The sequence below is a fragment of the Psammomys obesus genome, unplaced genomic scaffold (assembly GCF_907164565.1).
Source record: "Psammomys obesus unplaced genomic scaffold, mPsaObe1.curated_primary_1811, whole genome shotgun sequence".
Taxonomy (NCBI): domain Eukaryota; kingdom Metazoa; phylum Chordata; class Mammalia; order Rodentia; family Muridae; genus Psammomys; species Psammomys obesus.
Window position 1 is genome coordinate 6,119,764 of NW_026586550.1, and position 7,438 is coordinate 6,127,201.

Here is a 7,438-nt window from a genome sequence, read left to right on the forward strand (position 1 = left end):
AAAATGCCATCCAGACATTACCAACCTATATCCACGTGCTCTCCCAATATTTATGGGATATATTTGTTTTGTTTAAGTTTGCTTTCAACCTGGTAGCTCCTTTCAACAAGTGATTCCCACAACACACATGCACACATATACACACACACAAATACTCTCTCATATGCATGCACACACACACTTATGCTAGGTTAGGGGCATAGCAGAATACACAGATTAAGATTAAAGCTATGCATTTAACTTCAGTCACAAAAGCTTATTATATGAGAAATACAAAGTATAGTACGGCTGATTAAATTGTTTTCTTTTTTTATTAAACTTTTTTAAAGATTTATTTATTTTATTAGTGATCTGACTTCATGTGTACCTGCATGCCGGAAGAAGGCATCGGATCCCAGTATAGACGGTTGGGAGGCACCCTGTGGTTGCTGGGCCTCTGGAAGAGCAGACAGTGCTCTTAACCACTGAGCCATCTCTCCAGCCCGTTAAATTGCTTTCTTAAAGCAAGTTAAACAGGCCAAGTGTACAGTGAGACAACAGGCTGTGTACATAGTTGTAAATGCTCTCAAGGTATATTATTATTAACTTGGTGGTTTGCAAGGTCTGGCAAAACTCAGTCTCTGAAGGCAAAAGGTGTTTCAGAAAAAGATTTTCCCAGGGGAGGCATCCTTCCCCATGGAAAAGTACACCAATTGGCTGTCCAGTGAAAAATGCCAGCCCTGAAAAAAACATACATAGCAGTAACTTTGTATGGACTGAACATGCTATATGTAGGCTTAGATATATATACTATGTCTATGCATCTACATATACATAAATGAATGCAATAATAATTAGTAAAAATATGCCATAAATTTCAGAGAGAGTGGGAAGGGGTATATGGAAGGGATGGAAATAGAAAATATTGTAATTAAATTATAATCTCAAAAATAAGATCAAATAAAAATAAAGTGAATATAGGGAGGAGACGGTCCCACAGAGATTGTCCTTCATTTCTTAGTAATCTGTTACCTTTTCATTGTTATGAATCCTAGTCACATCATGATGCCCAGGAAGCAGAGACAGACAGGCAGATGAGACAGAGAGTACAGACACCAAGGTATCCTTCAAGAGACCCTGTGTTCCCTCTAAAGCAAAGCCCCAGTGTCCTAATATCTTGAATTAAGGCCAGCCTCCTTGGGGTGTGACTACCTTGCAACAGTGTCAAGCTGAAGACCAAGCCTCTAACAGGAGAGACTTTGAGGGACATTTCTGATCTAGCCATTATAGTAACTTACCCTGCTATGGGCAGAAAACACTGATGGACTTTAGAAAGCTTTTGTCCCAACCATTCAACTTCCCAGAGCAGCAAAATGCCAAAGTCCAAGAGAAGAGAATGGAAATGTCTACTCAGTGATTGAGACAGAACTAGCATCTGGTGTCTCAGCCTTGACACGCAGAATGCTGCATCTGGGGACCCTTGTGTATCTTACTGTTAGGTTAAGAAAAGGAAACTGGAAGGCAAGGCCCTATCCATAGACCATCTCATTGAAAGAACACCATGTGGATCAGCTAAGGAATACTGTAGCCAGCATCCCAAAGCAAGTTCACTTTGTCGATCATGCTAAATCCTTGAGGAATCCAGAGAGAGGAGCAATGGCTTTAGGTAACTGTTAGCCAATTACAACTTAATGAAGGTGCCAGTAATTGACCATGGTATTTGTCTTAGGGTTTTATTGCTGTAAAGAGACACCGTAATCAAGGCGGCTCTTATAAAGGAAAAAATTTCATTGAGGCTGGCTTACAGTTTCAGAGGTTTAGTCCATTATTGTCATGATGGGAAGCATGGTGCCATGAAGGCAGACATTGTGCTGGAGAAGCAGCCAAGAGCTCTCCATCTTTATCCACAGGCAGCAGAAGAGGACTGTGGGCCACACTGGGCATAGCTTGAGCATAAGAGACCTCAAAGCCCTCTCTCACAGTGACTCACTTTCTCTAACAAGGCCACACCTACTCCAGCCAGGCCACACCTCCTAATAGCGCCCCTCCCTATGGGAGAGCATTCAAACATAGGAGTTGATGGGACCATACCTATTCAAAGCACCACAGTAAGAAAAAGGTGGTATGACTGAGGAGCCAGCCGAAGTACTTGAGATGAAGGGATGCACTTGACAGCCCCACAGTTTGCCATAGTGAAAGTGAAGCAGAAGAACTGCTCCTGAGCCCAAGGGGCTCAGCAACTTGTGAAGACTCATCCAGTAGCATGGTTTGTTCTGTGCTGCTGTAACAGAATCCGAAAAACCAGGTTGTTCACAAGGAGCAAGAATGTGTCTCTCCAGGTCAGCAACAGGCTATCAGAAAGGAGTCCTGGTGAGGATCCCGTATTGAAAAGGTAGCAGAAGCCAGAGGCCTCAAACCAGACAAATGACTCACCGCAACCAGCATTTGCAAGTAAAACTGTTTGAACAGAAATGTGTACTGTGAGACACACAGCTTCCACAGCAAGGTGGTTTTGGTTTTAAGTTGTTGTTTGTTTGTTTTCTTTGGGGGGGAGAGATTGCAAGAGCAGAGGGCAGATATGGAGAGAAGGAGAGATGAGGGGGATTGGGGTGCATGATGAGGAATCACAAAAAAAATCAGTAAAAAGTTAAAGAAAGAATGTGTTTCACACAGTTTTGGCAGCTTAAAGTTTAAAACCAAGAGGCTATCATCTGGCAAAAGTCATCTTGCCACATGAAGGGAAACAAAAAGGCAAATAATTGAAAACAGACAAGAATGAAAACCAAGCAAAATGGCTCATGTTGTAATCCCAGTGCTCAGGGGCTGAGATAGGAGCATCACAGATTAAGTCAGGCCTGGGCCACAGACCAACTTCTAGGCTAGCTTACACTAAAGAAAAAAACTTGGTATTTTTTCTTATAAAAACAGGCTAAACATTCAGCTGGCGGTTTGGGTAGATGGATCTTCTACCTTAGACCATGCCAAGTTAGTTCCCAATTTCGTGGAGAAGGCTACAGGGCAGGTGAAGGCTGCCATGACTTACTCAAAGCCTCGATTGGCCACATTTTGGCAGTATGCCAAGGTTGAGTTTGCTCTCCCTACCCCTGCTGAAATCCCTACAGCTATTCAGAGCATGAAAAAAATAATAATTCAAAGTGCTAACTGGTAGCTTCAGACAGCTTACAGTTAAGGAAGCTGTGCTGAATGGTTTGGTGGCCACTGAGGAGTGGACGTGGTTTTATATCAGAGAGATCATAGGCAAACATGGCATCGTTGGCTGTTTGAAGACCAATCGTTAACATCTAATTTTATTTGAGAGTTCTTATTTGGGTGTTCTTAGACCATACGTAATGAGACTGCTATCTGAATAAAATTCTAAATAAAATACTAGCTGTTGGGAGATAGGGGGTGGGGAACTGGCATCTCCCAGGAAAGGGTGGTGGGCTCTGACGGAAACCCTGGAGTACAGAAAAAAGGAGCTTGTTGCCTAAGGGCAGAATTTGGACAGCTCAGATTAGACAGTTTACCCTCGATGGCCCTTTTTATTCTATCATCAGAGCTCTCAACAGACTGGGTGGTGCCTTCTGGAAATGGCCAGGGTAGATCTGCTCTGTGCAGTGAATTGGTCAGGGCTAATCATCAGATGGACCCAGAAACCATGTTTATCAGCTATCCAGGCCTCTCTTAGCCCAGTCAATTAACCATCACAAACCCCAATCCTGGATCTCCTCGGTTCACACATCTTTTCTTCCTCTGGATCCTTGTTTTATTTAGTGTTTGTAAGCCCATATGCATAAGTCTGAAGTCAGACCTTTGAATTACTCATAGGAAACCTTCTCTAAAGGCCCCAACAAGGGGTTCACATCTCTGCTCCTACGTCCTAATCTGGCAGAGCCCACCCCCTTTTCTGTTGCACATCTCCATTACTCACTGTGCACCACCATTCCTCAGAACTTAGAGTTTTATCCTCTGGAACTCAGATCTCATTCATCAACCATGAAAGCACTGGTACAGAACTCAGTCTTTCAGCTTTCTATCCTCCTCCCCGACTGCTGACTTCCTTACTTCTCTGTTATCCTGGTGAAAATAAATGCTGCTGCAATTCAAACAAGATCTAAAGCCAGCCAGGCATAAGAAAAAAGCTCCAGGTGGCCAGCCTTTTGACCCTGAAGGGGCTGTCAGTGACTCATTTGTGATTCAGCCGACAATGTCTGCACAGGCGTGGAAGACATTGTTAGAAAGCACACTTGTATTAACGGTCAGCACATTCTTGTATTTTTTTTTCCACTTCTGTGGTTTCTGGATACACACAGACCCTGCCCAGCAGATACTCAAGATGGTTGCTCATTATCCCTGATCCCACTCAGAGTTCAGAAGGGAGGTGAGCATCGGATTTGGTCTGCAGCCCAAGTCTCCAGGAAGGACTGTCCTTTGGAATAGCAGCTATTCCGAGGACAGGTGAGAGAGATGTCTCCTCTCCACAGATTTGCCAGCAGCTGGTAAGCTACAAAGTGAACAATCCACAGACAACATGAAAGCAAGCAAGTACACAGGTCACCTTTCAACATGCTCTGTAAGTTTGGGAAGTCCCCAGTCTGTCCCCACCCTCTGACCATCACACTATTGGAACATTTACTCCAAAGCAAACAAAAAGGTATTCTGTCATCAGGATCAGACCCACCAGCTAGTCAGATCAAGCTCTCGACTGCTCTGTCAGTTCTGAGAGACCAGGGTCCTGGAATGCAACTCCATCACTTTCAAACAGTGAATTCATTTATTTTTAACATCATTCTAGAAGAGAAAAAAAAGGAAAAGTCCATAAAACCTTACCTGGTAACTGCATATCTAAAACACTCCATACTCACTTATAATCCACCTTACCAACCCTTTGGTACTGTTCTAATTTACTAGATGTCAATCCTGGAGAAAGTGCCCACGCCCACTCCAGTAGTGACAGTTCTGGAAGGCACTCTGGAGTCTGACCCACTCTCAGGGAACTGCCAGCTTGGACTGATGGGCCTCTCATTAGTTTCCCACCCTATACTTCCTCTAGTTCCCAAAATGGGTCTACTGATTGTTACCTGGCACTCATTTGCCCTGATCCTTCTGTGTGTCCTTGGAAGCCACTGCTCAGATTTGTAAAGTATGATGTAGGATGTAGTCCCAGCCTGCCTCACAGCATGAGGACAAGCAGCTTCTCCAGGAACAAGGCTGTGCTTTGTCTCAGTAGCCTGACGCTCCTCCAATCCGCTGTGCCCCCATCCCCCATTCTCCCACCCCTACCTGGAAGTCTGCCGAAGAGATCTTGTGAACTAGTTCAGAAAATGTGAGTGCAAGTCCCTCTCCTGCAAACAGGTTCCCTTTCCAAAGGTGCTGAGCTTTGCACTCATCCTGATATGCCTTGGGGTCCATCTAACTTGCACGATTAATAGCCAGGCTGTGATACCAGCCCTCAGCTTAATAATAATGCATGGACATTCCTTTTTCATTAAGATACAAATGTTGCTCATCTGCATGACTGGCTCCTAGCTTCCTGACTAGAATGCTTCAACCTGTTACAAACCTGCACTTTTTGAATGTTTTAAAGGGAACCAGGTTCTCTAAAGTACATCTCAAACTTACATTAAAAAAGAAAAAAGAAAAAGAAATTGGCCCTTTATATTTTGGGGGAATGAGTAAAAGAACAGACTCAATAAAGTTTTGGTGTTCTGTTGTTGTTGAGTTCTATGCTGGGGTACTTGGATACTTGGAAGATACAGGGTGCACACAGACACAGGCCTTGTAGTGTTATACCCAGTTCGCGAGCCCCCAAAAGATCTACAGGAATCGACTCCGTTGCAAAACACATGATGGTCTTTTTATTGTAAATTACAAGCTGCAGCTTGGGCCCACAACACCCACCGCCATGGGAGCTGAGTGCGCGTCCCCAGGTTAGTTGGGTGATTTATAGATTCTGGTCCCTCCCAGCATGCCCAAGGCAGGGCAATTCCTGCCTGGCAAGCATCTATTGGTCAAGATGCTATATTTTGAATCGATTGGCTATAGGAAGGTTCCCAGAGCATTGACCATGACCAGGTGTCCCTCCCTAGGGGGAGGGTCCAGTTTCCTAGCAACTGTATCTCTAGTGAGTGGGGAAAGAATGCAGTGAGGTAGCTCTGCCCTTAGGGCATTACTAACTTTTTACCGCACCTACTCTAGGTTTTGACGATAGCTGCTACTTTATCTTTTGGTCTCTCAGTAGGTGAGAATATTTAATTGAACCTGAATTTTGTACTCTGGGGAATTCAGGGCAACCACTAAGTGATTGCAAGAGCAGAGTATGAGAGTTTGATTTAGAAATATGACCTGGGGAGGAGAATGCATAATGAAATGCAAGTGGGTATCAAGAAGACTAGAGAGGTTACAGGGCTAAACCAAGGCCATGGCACAGAAGAGAATGTGAACACAATTAGGAAATATCCTAAAACATGATCACTCCTTCCCCACCTTTGGTCTCCACTTGGATTTCACCCTCTAAACGAGTCCTTATTGGACCACCTATTTAAAACCTATTTAAATCCTTACCCTTCTTACTTTTTTCCACAGCTTTATGACCATCTGTTGGAACACAGTGAAAAGAATGGCCCATGGTGTGAGAGAGGCTCCAGGGGAAAAGGCAGAGGGCCCTTACCTCGGGTGTACTTTGTTCCCTGGATTGTTCTTGGACATGGTTTCCTGCCTCCCGGGTTAAACATTTACATTCAATTTATAAGACACATTTATTTTTGTTGGATGCCAGAAGCTATACATATACATAGCTATGTATACATATACATAGCTATAGAACCCATCCTGGTCAGTGTACCCTGAATTTGGATATGGCTTTCTGCCTCGCTTTCGTGGTTTCCCAGATATAATGCATAGTGTGTACCAGGCAATTGTTTAAATTCGTCTGTCTTGAAAAAGTTCTGGAAAAGGGCTGCCCTGTTAATATTTAATATGTACTTACTGGCATTTATTTACATGTTTTTCTGAACTCAAACAACCTCTCTTGGATCATTGCTTTCTTTGTTACATTCGTGTGCAAAAGTTCACAGAAACTGAACTAAGGCTGACTACAGCATTGTACTAGTCTACCCATCCTTCAGGTCCTCAGATCCCAGGTCCAGCAGACAAGATCTGCACAGGTTGGCTGAAAAGTCAATGCCATCTGACATGCTCTGTAACTTAACTGTGGGGGTAAGGCCTCTTTTCTTTCTTCTCTGTAACCGCAAACCTTAGATCAATCACTGGCACATGGTAGGTGACCAATACCTATGCTGAGAATGATTCCTGAGTGGAAGGCAATCAAATAGATAGGATATCATCACTGGTTGGATAAGAGACAGTGAGTAGGAAAATGTGGTGCTGAAGCAAAGAAATGTGTGTGGACGTGTTAGCTCACTTTTCTGACTTTGTGATAAAATACCATGACTCCAAG